This window comes from Cryptomeria japonica, chromosome 11, assembly GCF_030272615.1.
Source record: "Cryptomeria japonica chromosome 11, Sugi_1.0, whole genome shotgun sequence".
Lineage (NCBI taxonomy): Eukaryota > Viridiplantae > Streptophyta > Pinopsida > Cupressales > Cupressaceae > Cryptomeria > Cryptomeria japonica.
The window spans coordinates 614364044-614383168 of NC_081415.1; the positions used below are offsets into that span (position 1 = coordinate 614364044).

General features: G+C 35.3%; 1 protein-coding gene across 1 annotated transcript in view; it reads left to right on the forward strand.

The window, feature by feature from the left end:
• The first annotated feature begins 2601 nt into the window (after nucleotides 1–2601).
• LOC131043478 (cytochrome P450 81Q32) overlaps nucleotides 2602–19125 on the forward strand; it is a 47278-nt gene continuing 30754 nt past the window's right edge. Inside the window, exons 1-2 of the mRNA XM_057976678.2 lie at nucleotides 2602–2771; nucleotides 7148–7266. The gene's annotated coding sequence lies outside the window, so the exon portion shown is untranslated. The remainder of the gene's footprint in view (nucleotides 2772–7147; nucleotides 7267–19125) is intronic.

Sequence of the window (19125 nt, forward strand, 5' to 3'; positions counted from 1 at the left end):
GTCAACAGAAATCTTGTAGCTTCTTGTGAAGTTTTGTAAGGATTGAAAACCCTTGATGATCATTCTTAAGGCATCCTAGGCTTTCCTCTATGATTTGTTGGAATTTAGGGACTTCAATCTTCTAGTCATGCATCTTTGAGTTGTAATAAGATGTCATGAGGTTTTAATTGAGCTCATGGATTCATACATGTGTCAAGAGTGTTCAAGATCAAGATGGATAGCCTATTTGAATGTGTATTGGAGGTTGATGATTATATCATATCGTCTTAGGGCCATTTTGTTAGAGGATGGAATTGTGGTTGTTCCAATCATTATTGAGGATTCATCCTCTCTCTCTTCTATTGTTAGATAATGGTTAATGGTTCTATTATTAGTCTTCAATTCTTGTCACCTTGCTTATGCAATGGTGAAGTCTTGTGTATATGTTCCTTTATGTTGTAGTCTACCTTGTGACACTTGTGTGCACATTGTCATCCAAATGAAAAATGTCGTGTCTTATATTTGGTGTTGAAGTTGTTAAGTTTATTTGGAATGTTTTAAAATTAATATTTTAAGTTTTATTAACTTGTTTCCTTGGGAGTTCCTTGGTGAGACATTACACATTATTTACTTATAAAATTTCATATTGATTTATGAGAGTCCTTTGAAACTAGTTTTTTTCTAATATATCTACTATTTATTTATATGTGTAAACAAACACACACATGTGTATGTGTGTGTGTTTGTTTAAACACATACATGTGTGTATACACACAAACATAATTATTTTTCAAGTTATTATTATTTATGTTGATTTGATCTAAAATTATGGTGTCATGTGTAATAATTATAATGAATGGTGGTTTTTTCAAAAATAAAATTTAAAATTCATAAGGAAAAATATATTGGGAGATATCATCTCTAGTTATTTTTTTACTTGAGACTTCTTTTATATTACTTTAAAAAAAATTATTTATTACAGATAGAGATATATAAATTTTAATTGTTTAAAAAATGTTTTATTCTATTAAATTGTATATTTATTTTTTTACTTTTAGTTTTGTTTTTGTTTTTACTTTGAACTATAAACATTTTAAGATTTATTTTATTTTATTTTACAAGTAATTTATTTACTACATGCATAATAGACACAACTTTGAATATTTAGTTACGAATTTATTTATTTTATCTAGATTGTGTGCAATTTTAATTTAATTTTAAATATATGACACTTAATTTTCATATCTATATATATTATATTTATATTTGATTATATAGCTATATCATAATTAATTTTAATAAACTAAAACATCTTGAAATTTGATGTCACTACCTTATTTCCATGTAATTAGCTACAAGAAAAATATATTTTAAATTTTATGCATAGCAAACCTCTTGGTTTCCCACTTTAAATGAGGTATATATGATGTAAAGTATGATCCGAAATGTCATTTCATTCCTATCAACTAATGAGTAGTTGATTCAAGAGCATTTATGGCTTAAGGGTAATCTTGTGCAATCAAAGATATTTTATTTTAACATATGTTTGTTATGTAGTTATGATAGGTGTTTTCTAGTTGTTTTCTAATACAACGTGTTAATTTTTGAGCAAGTCATATTTTTTTGTACTTGTTATTTTTGTCACCAAACACAGTTAGCATTTAGAGAGTTGTATGGAAACATTGTTTCAAATATCTAACTTGTGGTTGACATCATAACCTTACATGAGCATCCTTCATGTTCTTATGAAAATATATTTACCACATTGTTTTTATCAATTAAAGACTCTAAACTAAACTATGCAATGAACAAAAGAGTATCCCCAATTTTTTTTCCTTTAGTTACTATCTTTGGAAGACTAGGCTTGTAATATTTTGGGAAATGATTTTGTCAAGTGAATTGCAAGTGTAACAAGATGAGGTTGATGTTTAGTAGAGATGTTCTTAATTTGTGTATTAAGTCTGATTCCATCAAGATTTCATATGGATTTGACTATCGTGCTCAAATAAATCTCCTTAATATAAGAAGATTGCACAAAAAACCTAATAATTACACAACCCTCCTCTATTATCCAACATTTAAAACAAAGCTAGAACCTTTTCTTTAAATTTTTCTGTTTATACCTTCTGTAATAAATTTTACTATAATTACAAATATTAAATATGTCCATTAAACCCAATTGCCAGTTTATTATTATTTAAAAATGTAATCAATGTGTATTGTTTACGTGTCTTTCACACATGATAATTCATTTCCAAATATAAAGAAATTAGTGAAAATTTTAATCAAATTAACATGAAAGATGGTTCAACTGCTCTCATCCCATCAAATAATGGGCATAGAAATTAAACCGTGATTAATGTTTTCTATTCCAGCCAATCAAGTTGCCTGAAACTTTTGTACAGTCTTTTTTTTGCTATGTCTTATCGAAAAGTTGCTCATTTCTTAGTAGAAATTTTGTTGCATGGTATTTTGGCCACCTTTGATTGGCGGCAGAGATAATTTGGAGTTTCACGAGGCTACAGCAGCCTAAGTTTCCAAATCTATTGTCAGACTGTTGTGCGATTTTTCATATTTTCGATTTTAATCCTACATTAATGGCGGTCCAAGAGGACACACTTCTTTGAGACATTTGGGTGCAAATGTCCACGTGTCTTGTTTGTACTTCCACATTTTGCATGCATTCTAAAGAGTAGGTTTACTGTAGAATACGTTTACTACATCCATAATAAACACTCAAAGTTATGCTCTAGAAGGGAGCGGAGATCATCACGAAGAGCATAGAAAGAAAGGTTCCCTATTATTTTTCTGTTTTCTGTTTTTCTGTGTTTCTGTGAGTATGGGATGGGAAATAGTCGAGAACATGCTTCTTTTTCTGTTTTTCTGTTTTTCTGGGACAGGCATCTGGGAAAACAATCCATATCCGTTGTCTATGCTTCCAAATTTTGTATGCATTCTGTAGGGTAATACATTATCTAGGTAAATATTACTTCTACTTGGTTCTATTTGAGGAAGCTGAATATTTTTTGCATATGGGTAAGGCTTGAGATTATTTAATGTATTCCATTGGCATAAAATTTATTTGCTTTTTTGTCTCTGAAAATGTAGCGCTCTAAACTAGTTTGGCTTTGAAGAGATATTGGCTATTCCAAAACCTGGTTGTATGATGTATTGAGGTGGAGACAACAGGTTATGACACAAATTCCGCTCAGTGCGAACCCAGATTCGAGCACCTTTTCTGAAAGGCCTTCCACATCACACGGTTTCTTTGTAAGGGCTTATAACCCATAGTTATATCCAACATTCATAGCATGAATATTTTAACAGCATGAATATTGGGCCCCAGTTCCCTATCTATCATGTGTTGGCTGTGTTACTTATGCTATGAAGCTCACTGTTGGATTACATTAGAACCCTTACCCAGCTAATCTTGAGTAGAGCTCAGTATTGGGTGGTATAGACAATCAGCTCGTTTGAGCTTTAAAGCTAGATGATGCCCTAAGGAAACACTTGTAATATTGGCACCAAATCACCATATGGGTCATTTGATATTTAATATGCTACTAAGATAAATTCTATCCTCCGAACCGACAATTGTATCTTTCATGCTATCCCTAACATCACCTGTGAGCAATGATCTAGCCATGGGCTTAGAACTATTTATTCTAGTCATGAAAGGTATAACACTTCTCTAGATTGTTTTACACCTTAAATTGAAAGCATACAATCTTCCATTTTACTCTAGCATTTTCATGTTCATAAATTTCTTGAACTGTATCATTTGTAGATTCATTTTCACCCTCACCTACTTCGGTAACGAATTCAAGGTCCAAAGCTCTATTGGAGGAATTAAGAGAACCTTGTTCTTGAGATATGAATTCCACTTTTTGGCATTCATCCACGGAATCGAAGTGATTAATATCTTTCTTCAAATCCAAATAATTTTGACAAATTACATCATCAAGCTTAGCTGATACGATTTTCAAATGACAATTTGATTTTGTATGTTGTCCAAAATAATCCTCTCCTGTCATCAACTTTGTTCCCAATTCAGCCACATCACCGTCTTCAAATTTTGACAGTTCATTGGGAATGACACTAGCCAGTAAATTCATCCCACACTCATCAATGCTAACCAATGTCGCTTTAGAAAGGTCTGAGCTATCTTCAACACTATTCTACAATACCAGTGGATTCATGCAAATTTAATTTTTTGGCTGTAACAACCTTTTCTTTTTGCTCTTCTTTTTCACCTAGTTTCGATGATAAATTTTGAGACGATTTAGTCATTTTAAAAGATTCTTTACCATCCTTACTGTTGCAGCTGCTATCCTCAATGTTATTGGCACTCAAGGGTCTGGTTCTATTGCCCTGCAAGGACCCATTATTAGCCTCTGAAACGTGATTGCTAAGATGAAAATGTCTCCCATTCTTATCAAGAGGGGAGCATTGATTCACTAGACTTATTTTATCTGCATTCGGTCCATGATTTAAACTTTGTACAGGATTGCACAATAAGTTAGGAAGTCTTACTATCAACCTCTAGCTACCGAAGTCTTACTATCAACCTCTAGCTACCATCCCCCAGAGTGTTATCTATTTCTTTTTCAGATACTGCATGTGTGTCTTTCTAGCCTGTTGTATTTGTGCTCAATAACAGTGGTTTTGCCACATAAACTTTGTTGTTCCCTGATTGAATAGAACCAATAAACCCTTTACTTTCCGTCTTATGTAGTGAAGCAGACTTTGAAACCTTAGCACCTATTGAACCCACTCTAGAACTTTGGGCATCTTCTTTCCAAACTGAACCAAAAGCTATTGCATGACCGCTTGGACAACTTTGACTCTAATTATGTGACTGATTAGAATTACTTCTTTTGTCTCCCTTAGTTGTTTTTATTAGCAAATCAGTAGTTCCAGAATCTGGCATCATATAGTGGGGATTCTTTAAACTATTTGTTGTGGAGGGTGATACTAATACCTTGTCAGAGTGAAGAGAAATAGAGGACCTCTTTCCCACATCACCTTGGGCTAGCCTACTTGAAACTACTTTTTAAACTAGATGCAAATGATGCCAAGCCTTTTGAAGTGATTTCATGAGACTCGGTACCTTTAATTCCTTGTTTCAAGACAACATCCCTTGGGTCATGCTTTTATCACAGCGAAATGCCTTGTGATGACGCAAACTTTTTATCACTATTCTTTTATTCCTCATCAACGCGTCTCTTCCATGTATCAACTAAACACTTAGCCTTTTTATGAATATTCATATTCTTACGATTGTGCAAGTGGTTCACTGATTTTCCAACATTACATGTTTTGAGAGCCTCAAGGTCTACAGGCAACAATCTGTAATAACATTGAGAGCAGATCTTCATGGGCTTTCTCCCCTTCTTTGGGACTACCATCACCCCAAGATTTCCCTTTGTGTGCTTCTTGAAGCCACTCATCCAAAACGGATAGGCCTCCTGAATGGACTAATTGACCAAGGCAATCCTCTTGGTCTGTGGTAGCAATCACTCCTACAAGCGTTGTGTGATGCAAAACTATATCTCTTCCTTTCTTCATATTTTCTTTCCTATTCTGTTACATAAGATGTGCCAGGTGCTCAACAGCTACTGTGTTCACTAGACTTCCATCCTTCTCAGTGATATCAATAATTTCTGCGAGCCTCATATTACAATCTTGTTTTAGATGATTCGAATCATTATCAATTGACCTTGAAAAATAGCCCTGTTTAAGTGAATCGTGATTTTGTTTCACATGCTCCCTTTTCCTTACCTTTGCTAATGAACCATTTTGTATAGGGTCGAAACCAACTTTAAGCTGTGCAGAAATATTCACAATTCTAGGGGACAGTCCTATTGAGTGCATGGTTGTCACCATTTCCTTTCCTGTCTTGTTCAACAGCTCATCTACTTCTTCTTGAAGCTCCTGTTAGAATAATACGGGTAATTACCTTAAGCCTATATCTTCAACTGAAAAATTATTAAAAAGACTCCTAGATTTCTTTGTCAGAAACTATTGCAAAAGATTTCATTCAGTTTTTCTTAATACCCATTAAAAGTTTGGATCTGTTTACATTAACAAGTCACCAGCAGTTTGTGTTAGCTAACGCCTTAATGACTTCTGAATCCTGATAAAATTTTGCCCAAATCACTTGCATATTATAAATTGAAACTCCTAAACACATCTGATTAAGCAAATTAGAGGAATCATTTTAAGAATCTGTGCCAACTGTGATGCATTCAGATCATCAAATTGATAATGCAAATTTTACTGGTTAATATACATACTGGCTACGTTCTCTCAATAAGCAAAAACTTTTTACACAATCCTTGAAGGAACCTTTCTGCTGGTATTCACTTAAAGCGTGAATAAAGCATAAGTGAGGTAAAATAGGCAACGATAATAAGAACAAAATGGAGAGGATACTTACCGATGACCTTGCATCCAAACCCACTGTTTCTCCCGGTGTCGTAAAAAAAGCATATATGATACACCATTTAAGAAATAGTGGTGATCTTAATGGCCTCAACCAGCATACAACAATGACAATGACCACCTTGTGCAATAAATTTCATTTGAATTATTGTTTTCAAATGAAGAAAGTATTCTTAACAACTCGAGAGGCTGTGAGCTTATAACCCATGTTGCAAAAGAAACTTGCATATAAAAAATTTTCAACTCCATCTCTACCGATAATCATATTCCTAAGTTTTATAGCATCTATAATTCATTGTTTGGAATAGAAGCCTTATAAAATTGTTAACTACCGGAGAGGTTGTGACTACAAGATCCACTTTCAGTGTGAAAGGTCTTTCCTTTATTTTATCACCAGGTGTACAGTGTTTATTTAAAATTGTAATACAGGCCTTGGTACAGGTGAAATTGATCTACGGAGGATCTAAGTCATGCAATTATTATCATATGAATCTATATGCATGTAAGGTTTTTGTTTTAAGGGGATATTATTTATTCCCCTTCATTTTTATCGATCTGAAATCTGACAGGAACCTTTGCTCGGTAGTGAAATTTGAAAGGACCGTGACATTATGAAAAATTGGTCTAATGAGATGGATGTTTGTAGTCAGATTCATTTTGATGATATTTTTATTCAAATAATCATTTGGGTCATACTATAATTCTTGTTTGTTGTCTTTGACAGCTTCAGTCCAAGTGATACAAACCTATTGTTGAGGGAATTTAAAAAATATGGCATAATATTGAAAGTTGAAACACATTCCAGGGGTAGGAGACTCCAACTGGATGCATATTTTATATCAGGTTAGTTATCCATCTTTGTTTGCCTGGATCTCAATTAGGTCTGTGAGTTTCTAATTTTTAAACTAGTGTTTGGTGGTCAGTCTCCTAGTAATGTCTTTACATACAGAATAGTTGACAGAAATGCTACTGAAATTCTATCAATGCGGTAAACTTATACATATCATAAGCAACATGAAATTTAATTTGATACTAATTTAATTTTGTTGTGTATCTGGATGTTTTGTCAAATGTTCTTTAATGCATATTCGATGGGACTGATATTTAGGCTCATGTGGATGTTGCAGAATTTATCAATTAGTTAAGTTAGATATTATATTGTTAGAAAACAAATTGTTTATTCTCAAGTTTGTAAATCATTGAAATCTTGTAATCCATTTTATTTCTATAACAAAACTCAACGTTTAGCAAATTTTTTCTATGCATGTTTTCATGAATATTGAAGCCCTATCTATGTTTTGCATACATCTATGAAGCCACTGGCAACTATAACATTCAAACAAAAACAAAATTGTCCTGCCACTCTTTTGGCAGGAACTTCGCTGCTCTGCAGCTCTTGTTCATAATGTTGAAGTTGCATTAAGTATAGCACGTAAACCCATTCAAAATTTTGCACTGAAATGCACTCTGCAAGGAGATGACAGGATAAGATTTCATTCTCCAACGAATGCCAGTTAAAAAATGTTTTCCTTCAAATAACCCTTATGCATAATTTCAGGCATGGATATAATATTAATAATATTATGAAAAAAATCTAGAAATGGGCTTTATCTTGAATACATGTCGATATGGCTACTGGTTTCCTCTGAAGGCTTTATAAGACTATACATGATATACTTTATGTCTTTATCCGCTAGGACCTTCGCTGATGCCACACAAATCTATAGAGACTTGCACATTGGGAGTCTACCATATTCCTGTAGGAACAATGCTGATGGTAATGAGTGGGAACAGTTTAAATCATACACGAAGCTTATATTTATAGGCCTAAAAGTGTTAAACATTCAGACTTATAGATATTTTTTAAGCTTAAGATGTTGATTAAGGTGTGTGGTCACACTAAGAATACATTTCTAGATTTAAATATCTTATACACTAAGAATTGACTAACATTCTCTAAACTTAATCTGTTGCTTAGTGTGTGCGACTTAAGACTGATCGTGTGTATAAAATAAGCCATTGGATGTTTAAACAGAACGCTTTATGAATGAGAGAGATAGGCAACATCCAAATTATAGAGAATGACTTTAAGATGATTCCATTTGGGGCATGGAGAAGAGGATGCCAATGTGTATGGTGCAAACTAGTCTCGCAAGTTTGTTGCAGATGGAAGAGTCATTCTCTATAATTTGGATGTTGCCTATCTCCAACGAATAAGATTTCATTCTCCAACGAATGCCAGTTAAAAAATGTTTTCCTTCAAATAACCCTTATGCATAATTTGAGGCATGGATATAATATTAATAATATTATGAAAAAAATCTAGAAATGGGCTTTATCTTGAATACATGTCGATATGGCTACTGGTTTCCTCTGAAGGTTCTATAAGACTATACATGATATACTTTATGTCTTTATCCGCTAGGACCTTCGCTGATGCCACACAAATCTATAGAGACTTGCACATTGGGAGTCTATCATATTCCTGTAGGAACAATGCTGATGGTAATGAGTAAGAACAGTTTAAATCATACATTAAGCTTATATTTATAGGCTTAAAAGTGTTAAACATTCAGACTTATTGATATTTTCTGAGCTTAAAATGTTGATTAAGGTGTGTGGTCACACTAAGAATACATTTCTAGATTTAAATGTGTTATACACTAAGAATTGACTAACATTCTCTAAACTTAATCTGTTGCTTAGTGTGTGTAATTTAAGACTGATCATATGTATGAAATAAGCCATTGGATGTTTAAACAGAACGCTTTATGAATGAGAGAGATAGGCAACATCCAAATTATAGAGAATGACTTTAAGATGATTCCATTTGGGGCATGGAGAAGAGGATGCCAATGCGTATGGTGCAAACTAGTCTCGCAAGTTTGTTGCAGATGGAAGAGTCATTGACATGAATGAAGGGGTCGATTTGACAATGCCAAGGGCAGTGCCCTTGGAGGTTATGATTAAACCTCATCTTTCCATCATCTATATAAGAAGTAAACAGTTGAACTTAAATATTTTGACTGCACAATAAGCATCATGTTAGTCAAAATGAAATCACAAATAAGAAATCTTCTTCAGTTTAATACCGCGGATTATTGAATGTATTGTGTTTTTTTCTTTTGAAACTTTTGATAGGATTTTGAAGCTAGTCTTGTGAAATTTCAGCTGAACCTGCAAACGGAGTACTGGTAGGAAAGAAGGAACAAAACATAACTTGAAGAAACTACAGAAGAAAAATAACAACGCTGCAATGAAATTAAAATCTATCATTAAATAAATGTAAAAAGCGTGAATTACATAGATTAACAACCACAGAAATCGGAAATGTGGAGAAGATGCGGAGAGAAAAAGATTAACTTGCTGTTTCTCTTTAATTAGCTTATAAAAAACGAAGCATGCAATCAAGAGTTCGCAAGTCACGGAGAAGACTGAAGGTGAAGCATGCAATCAAGAGTTTTTCATAATTAATTAACGTTAATACGTCCTAAGTCTAGCTAAGGAGACAAGTCTAATGAAAGGAAAAAAAAAGATGAAAGAGGGAAAACTCTGGGAACCTCATTAAATTAAAGACTAACTGCACATGTAGTGTCCTTCACTTTAAGAACATCTCGAAGAAAGTGAAATTTCTGTTCAGTATTGCTCAAGAAAACATAAGCTTATCTACCCATTACAAAAGCCCATAGGCACCCAAAAAAAAACCCTAGATACATAGCCAACCGCATTGGATATAAAGGAAGTTGTAATATCCATCATAGAGGAGAACATCTCAAAATAGAGCCAGTGCTATCCAACCATAATCAGTGTCATCAACCCATAGCCATAATGTCTACACAACACATGAGTCTAGGGCTCTAAATAGAACAAAACTCAGACCAGAAGACATCCTAGAATAAGTGACCCTGCCAACACAAAAATGGTGAGAAAACATATGCCAATCCAGATAAGAAGCAGAGAGGGATGATGAAGACCCTGAGGAAGCAGAACAAGACCGATCCATAAGGTAATCCAAAGCAACAGCCAAAGAAATAACAACAGAATAAGAAACCATCTGCAACACCATGCAAACTGTTCTTTCCAAATCCCACCAACCACCAATTTTGACAAGAAACATCCACAACAAACAGAGCATTTTGTGTTAGTAAAGTAAAATGCATAGAAAGAATGGATACCATGACTGCAAGCCACCGTGAATATAAAAGAGGAAGAGATAACCAGATCATGAGTAGCCCACCAATGCAAGAAAAGGCAGTGAATGAGAAACTGCTCAACAGATGATGAAACACACTCTTGCCACATAACACCCCCAATCATGAAACATGCAACTCCCCAAAGATAAAAGCAAACACGATGCCAGATGATTAGAGAATGAAAGAGACAACTCAGCTAATCATGATACAAAACCCCCACCAGAAAGCCACCAAGCCCAGACCACAAAGGATGATGATTACCAAATAATGCAGAGGATCGAACGGAAATAACTATGCCAAATGTAAATGATGACTATCACACAATGAGTAGTTTATGACTAGAGTAGACCCCATACCAATCCGCACAAGAAACAAAGATACGTCATCAAAAAGAGTCTGAGACACCCACCAACAAGGTAATCAGAGGTGAAAAAACAAACAACCAATCAGAACATGCATTTGGTATACAGAGGCCCCCCAAACACCAATCAGTGAAAAAAGCTCAAAGAACACATAGAAACGAAAAAAAGTACTAGTGAACCCAAAGTTGTCCCGTCACCCTCCGTGCTCAGTGAGGAGATACTATCGGATATAGCGACAACAAAGATGTTGCCATAAGGTAGGACAACATCCTCCCTATAGCCATATAGGGAAGGAAAACCACACCCAGCAAGGAGAAGAGAGAAGACGACACCAGAAAAAAGGAGAGCACCCCGACAGGAGAAGCCACAACAATCTCCAGGCTCTATGAGGAAATTATAACTAGAAATATCAACAACAAAGATATTGTCAAGAAGAGCAACACCCTCACTGCAGATACTTATGGAAGAAAACAACATCTAGCATGGAAAATGAGGGAGGCTTTAAACAAGAAATCATGCTAAGAAAGAAGCTTAATGCAAGAGGCTGGTATGTCCGAAGGAAGAACCTCCAAGAAATCAGCACCCTCAGCAATAGCCTTATTAGCCAAAAAATCCGCAATAACATTGATCTCCCTAAAACAATGAGAGATAGAGAAAGTGAAAAAGAACTTCAATTGCATAAGAATGTGATCTAAGAAATACTGTAAATACCAAGAGAGACAGTTTTTGGCAACAACCGCCTGAAAGACCAACATTGAGTCACCTTCGATAACAATGTCTTTAATATTCAAAGATATAGTGAAATCAAGCCCAAAGGATAAAGCTTGGAACTCAACAACATTATTAGTACCCTGACCAGTAAATTTTCCCACAGCTTTGATGATCTTAGAAGAATGATAAAAAATGACCCCTCCAATACCAGACCTTCCCGGATTTCCCTTGGAAGCCCCATCAAACTATATGCATTAGTATGCATTTTTATTAATCTCAAAATTTGTTGGGCTATAAGTATGTTTCGTATATATTTTGGATATTATGTGGAATTTTTTTTAAGGTTGTAAGAGTAGTTGTTCTTATATTGTAATAACTCCTTTCGGTGAATGAGTTCTAATATAATAAAAATGACACAAATTAAAAAATGCTAAAGACTCCTGATTTTGAATGTCCATCTTAAGTCAAAATATGAAACACACTATTGTGAGATCAACCTTCTATCCTTTTAGTGGTTTCATACCATATCATAGACCAGCAAGAGTCCATTTCCCTCGTCATCTATTTTTATTATGATATTTGGTTTTGGTATACCCCTAATATCATGCTCTTTACTGATTGATGAAATTGCACAACTAACAATTAGAAGTTAAAGAGTTGATTCCTCTTGTGAAAGGGGATTCCATAATCTCCCCAAGGTCTCCATTGTTGTTAGTCTTAGATTCACAAGAATTACTCAATGGAAGATGAGATGCTATTAAACAACATAACTATTTGGAATTCATAAGGTAGAAGATTCCAGAAGAACAAGGAAGCTCAAATTGAGGGGATTAAACTAACTAGATTCTATCTTAACCAACATATTAAGAAAGGAAAAATCAAATGGAAAGGCAAAATGGAAAAGAGAGGAGAAAGTGAAATGAAGAAGAAATCTATCAACTATAATAATAGCCATAATAAATAGGAAGATTAAACTTGGCTCAATACATGCTCATTGAGTAATGAAAGAGTATGTTGAAAGAATTAAAGCAATATAATTATATTTATAATAAAGAAATAACAATTTCAAGGTATAGATAATAACCCATAAATTCATAACCACAAATATATTAAGCTCAAAAATTGTATTTTAGAAAAAAAAAAAAAAAAAAAGTTACAATTTGTTGAATAGGAAAAATACAATGCATTTTACATCAACAAATTATAAGAAAATACACAGAAGTGATGAATACAACTATATCCATAGGTATACATCATTTTTCATTTGAATGCTCCTGCTCCTGCTCAAATGACTCCTCTTTCAACAACTCTTTCACCCTCCATTTCCCTTCAAGTGCAAGTTGTCAATGACTTGGTCAATAGTTCTATTGTCACTTCCCTTGGTGCAGTTTCCGGGTCGACCGCTATTTCTCTTTCTCTGCCTAATGACCCCAATTATGGGTTTGAAGAATCTCAGACTGGTGGGTTTTTGAAAGGGTTTTCATCTTCACATTCCTGCTCAAAGAGTTTATTCCTGGCTACGACTGTGACCGTGGGGGCGATGAGCTCTTCTGCGGGTGTCATTCCTCTGTCTATTGGGATTGGTGGGATGAAGGTGGATGCCAAAGGGGCTCCTACCGGTGATGCTACGAACGGCAGTGTTACATTTTCTGCCATTGGGGTTTCGACGTCCTCTCCTGCGGTTTGGGCTGCCCATGGCTTGGTGTCTACGGTTGTTCCTATGTGAAATCCCTTGGCTTTCATGGTGTTTGCTGACACTGAAAAGGAGATCATCCATAACTCCTTTCATTTTGAGTCTCATGGACTCATTTGCAGGTTTCAGAGCTTTTGGTCAAGCCTTCCTCTGCTGCACACTTGGATTTCCCAAAACTAGGAACTGATTTTAAAGGGTACTGTTAACATTTATTCTTTAGCCAAGAGTTTTTTCATTGCTAAATTTGAATAGGTGGAAGATAGATCGAAAATTTTATGTAACAATCCTTTCAGGTAGGAGGATGAATTTGTTTTGATGGTTAAACCCTAGTTCTCGAATTTTAACCCATCTACTGATACATTTAACAAGATTCCTATTTGGGTTAGGCTCCCTAACCTTCCCCTTCATCTATGGATAGACTCTCTGCTAAAGGAAGTGGGGTAGTCTTTAGGATACTTCCTAATGATTGATAAGGATTCTTACTATATGTATAATTCTACTTATGCTCAGATTTTGGTTGATACTGATGTTTCTAAAGGGCTCCCAGCTGAGATTAAGATTGACTCTTCTTTGGGATCATGGGTCCAACCGCTCGAGTATGAGGGCATCCCCTTTGGATACCGAAATTTCTTCCAGACTAGGCATGTCGCTACACACTGTGAGTTAGATAAAAATAAAAATAGATTTGTTTCTTGGTGGAAGGGTGCCTCTTTTGAACATTACTTTGTTTGAAAGAAAAGCTTCTCCCAAGTGGTTGCTTAGGTTCCTCAGGCCAATGATGGTGATGGTAATGCGCCTCTGGCTGCTGCCCCTGTTGTGGCCCTTCTAAATGGAAGTTTAGTTGTTGCTTCGCCTCAGGTGTGTCTGGATGCTTCTTGTGGTGGCGGCATCCTGGTTGATCGGTTGAAGGATGTTAGATGCTCTTCAATGGTGGCTGACCTTCCCGCTTCCTAGATTGTTGCTGGATCTTTGTCTGGTCCTTCTGATTCTCATATTTCTGTTGTCCCTACCTCTTAGGATGATGCCTTTGTTACTCCTAGTGGTGAGAGGTCCTCTATTCTGGATCCATCTTCTTGACAAACGACTGCTGCTAGGGTTGAGTAGGGATGGATTACTGTTAAAAGTATGAAATTTAAATTGTCTTAATCCTCTTTTGATATGACCCTTCGCTCCCACAAGTGTAGATCAAATTCCTGATCCATCCTGGTTGGGTTGAGGTTGCTTGTTGGTCTTTGGTTTTTGTATCCCATTGTTTCTTGTTGGGGGTCCTTGCATTATCCCCCATCTTTTGTATGGTTTTTCCGTGTCTCACTAATGTATTGTATCGTTGGGTGGACTTTTAGGTTTATCTTAACGCTCGGGTTTCAGGTCCTTCCAAAACCTGTTTTGTATAGGGTTTCAGGTCCCTTCAAAACTTGTTTTCCCTTAATAAAAATCTATAGCCATAAGAAAACACAGAGCCAGGGATCATTACTCTCAAAATGAAGTAAATAGATTCATGAGAAAACATAAGTATTATTGAAGGTCATGATAACTTCCATTATGTCTAGCTCCATTGTAGCATCTTTTAGTACTAATGAAGTACCAAACAAATATTATAGGAGATTCTTCATAAAAAAACTTAGTAAGTAAAAATATTCAAATCTAATGTAGAAACCCAATGATCACAAAAGGAGTTGTCCATCAAATCATGATGAACCTCTATTGTTAACCTTAGTTGGACACAAATTAGAATTGCTCTCAAACTTGTGACCTATTGAACTGAATATGTGCCTTGCATAGTTGCTTCAAAGCTTAGAATTGAGTTTGCATGTTGACCAAAATATTTTGGAGATAAGAATTAACCTAGAGATTATGCTATATGATAGTGACATGGAGAGAGAAATTCTCATTGAGAATGAAGGCTTCAATTTTCTAGAAAAAAATAAGTTGCGTAAGAAGGTAGCCAAGCATCGAAACCTCCAAATGGATTTAAAATAATTTGGCTAAAGGTCTACACAATGATATCATGATGCAAAGCAAGTCTTCACAGTGTTGAAATAAATAAATAAATGCAATGGAAAAGATATAGGACGAAAAGTTATGAACATGAGTTCAGAGCCAAAAATTTATATCTTTAACTAACTCCTTACACAAGATAGACCCTTACATTCATGACACATTCATTTTCATAGTATTAAATTTGAATTTTTTATTCATTGTTGTTTCTAGATTTTTAACCAATTTAAATCTAGTCCACATGAATTTTTTTTAATTTGGTATAATGAATCTAACTAGAAAGGGCTTCTACATCTTCAACCGATTTAAACTTAGTCCATATGAAGATGTTTTGAATTGGTATAATGAATCTAACTAAAAAGAGCTTCTAGATTTTGGACTAATTTTACCCTAATCCATATGAAGATATTTTGATTTGGTATAATAAATGCAATTACATGAAAAATAGATTTAAAAAATGGAACCTATAAGAAAATTGGTTATGTTGAAAATGATCACAAGAAAATTTGGTGTGTTAAAAATGATCGTATGAGAAAAACATTGCAAAATGTTTACAATCTAGAATCTTTTGTTTAATGGAGAAACAAAGGAACACCATTTCATTGGCAATGTTGGTCGTTTTGAGTAAATGAAGTCATCGCCCTATGTCATAGGGCGCAAAACGTAAAACAAATTAAAATCAACTTCACTAGTATTCTATGCCACACGTATGACCGTTGAAAACAAATTAAAAACTAGTTTTTAAGTGATTTACTGAAGCTTTCGTCAACATCAGGATTTCCACCTTCCCTTTTTCCTGCCACCAATTGGTTTTTTTTTTGGTTCCAATTGAATTATACAGCACAGTCTAAAAGTTATAATATACTATCTGAAAATACAGTCCTATGGACCATCAAATTACAAGCCTGGATATCTTGAATACAATAATGACTAGTGATGAACCTTTGATAGTTTTTATCTTGAATACACGTAGCTATCTCATGCCTCAGGCTGTTGATTTTTCTGCGAGGTAATGCAGAAAATTTAGCCCAAGATTCACTATAGAGTTATACACAACAAGATATTTAGAAAACAAAGTTTAAGCAATGGAAGTATTCACAGACATATCATCTTGTATGATGTCTGTTATGTTGGTAGGAGCTGCCACAATGCTTCTTGTGGCAACAATTCTACTGAAACGCCATAGGATCCATCTCCCTCCAGGCCCCAGAGCTCTTCCTGTAATTGGCCACTTTCATCTTCTCATAGATAAAAACAGACCACCTCCCCAGATTCTAAGCTCACTCTCAAAACAGTATGGACCTATTATGCATCTCAAATTTGGTAGCCGCCCGGTTTTAGTGATAAGTTCGTCAGCTTTAGCCAAAGAATGTTTGACGGTGAATGACAAGACTTTTGCATCTCGCCCTTCTCTTGCACAAGGTCGGTATTTGGGTTACAATGATTATATAATGGGTTTGGCTCCTTATGGCCGTTATTGGCGAAATGCTAGAAAAATCTGTGTACTTGAGATTCTGACTCCGAAAAGAATCCAAGATTTTGGAACCAAGAGAAGGCAAGAAATTTATAAAGGAATAAATTCTTTGTTTCACCAGACACAGTTGCAGAGTATTGTTAACATGAGAAGCGTTTTCTCCAGATTCACTTTTAATATTATGATGACTATGATTATAGATGAGAAGTACTTCGGAGAGGAATCAGGAATTTCAGTGGATTTAATTATCCACCTGATCGAAGAATTCTTTGTGCTTAATGGAGTAATTGATATTGGGGATTATATTCCCTGGTTGAAGTGGTTTGATTTGCAAGGGTATGTGAAGGCTATGAAGAAGTTACACAAGAATTTAGACTTGTATATGCAAAGAATTGTTGAGAAACATAGGGAGAAAGGAATAAAAGACGGGGAAGAGATGGACGACTTCATTGATGTGCTGATCTCACAGGCAGAGAAAAATGGTGAAGCGATTCCTGATAAATATGCTTTTATTAAATCAACTGCTATTGTAAGTGTTTTTACTTTGCCAGTTTTTCATATTTTTGGTTTACAATTTTTTGAGTGACATCTGAGTTTCCTTCCTCTGTGTATTTCAAAGGGTTTTTTCAGCAAAATGGAAATCGGGGTTAAAATTTGAGAAATTGGTAGAAGAATGGCCAAAAGCAGTTTCATCATGCTAGGGTTTTTGATAATAAGGCTCGGCTTGGCCTGCCGAGAGACTCTGCTAATTCACAGCCATTAAAAAAGAGCTCAGAAGGTCAAGATCTGAATGTTGTTTTGCCCTCACAACCTGCTTCGCCCCCGGTTCCGTTAATTGATGCCTCAAATGTTACTTTAGGAAAGAAGGCACATGATCTTCGAGCTTTGGCATTGTTATCTAGGTTTGGGGTGACTCTCTTCCTCTATCTAAGCTCCATTATAAAATACATGCACATTGGTATGGCACTTTATATTTCCATGTTCTCTCTGCAAGTTCGTTCATTTTTATTTTTGATTCTACATCTGCTAGAGATAGGCATTGTGTGTTCCTTTTTTTTGGCTTGGAAAAATTCTGATCTTTGTAGAAACTTGGAAGCCCTTTCTCGCTTCCTCTAGGGTTGGTCCAAAACAGGTCCCCACCTGGTTTAAACTTCCTTTGTTTCCATCAGAATTTGTTGAATCTGACATTTTAACTAAGATCGGAGATTCTTTTGGCAAGTTTCTGTTGTCTCATTCGGAATTTGAGGATGGGGTAGTGGTGGTAAAAATTTGTGTTTTGATTTCACCTAAACTTTCTCCACCGAAGTTTAGTAATATTCGGTCTCTTTTTGGTCTTTGGCGTCAAAATTTGTTAAAAGATTTTGGGAATTTTGGCTGTTCTTCGGTGACTATGGATTCTCCTCTGTTTTTTCACATGAAAACCATACAATTTGGCTCAGGTGTTATTGATTCCTCTTTTGATAGGGATGCGGAGTTGTTTGTTTGGAGTAAGAACCGTTTAGGTATATCTGTTGCTAATTTACCCCCCCAAAAAGACTATGTTCATGCCTGAAGCCTTGGCACAAGCTTCTCTGTGTTCTGTTCCTCCTCCGAGGACTGGGTGTGTGAAGGGTTCTCTTTTGAATAATTCTAATGTTGTTAATGATGCTTTACCTACGGGAAAGTCTTCTGCTGAGCTTGGGAAAGCTTTAGGGTTTGAGATACAATTTCCTGTAGGGCTGAATACCTCAGAACATCTTGGGGATGTTGATGTTATCCCAGATGAGCAGCTTATTGCTTAGGTGCAAGATATTGCTAATACAAATAAGGGGTCTCTCAATTCTGATCTTGCCAATAAAGTGATTTCTTCAATCTCAGTTGATTTGGGTAGTCTGGAAAATGACTTGGCTGCCTTTCCCACTACAAACTTCTTTGATGTTCTTAATCTGGATAAAGTCGTAGTGACATCAGATCATGGGCCATCTTCGGATCACATTCTTCTAGATAACGTAGAGGGTCAGGTGGCTTTGACTCTAGAGAATAGTTTTCCTCCAGACACTTCTTTGGGCATTTATGGTCTTCCTGTAGTACAAACCCTCTTTCTCCCACATTGTCAACTCCTCGGAAAAGAGGTCGTAAACCCAAATCTGTTAAAACTAATCTTGAAATTGATGTGGGAATTCAGTCAACTCTTCTTTCATCTTTGGAAACTTCCAGAAAGAAGAGATCCAAAAAACCCTTTAGTCCACTAGTCACAAGAGGCTTGGCGACTAAGCGTAGTCTTCACAAGAC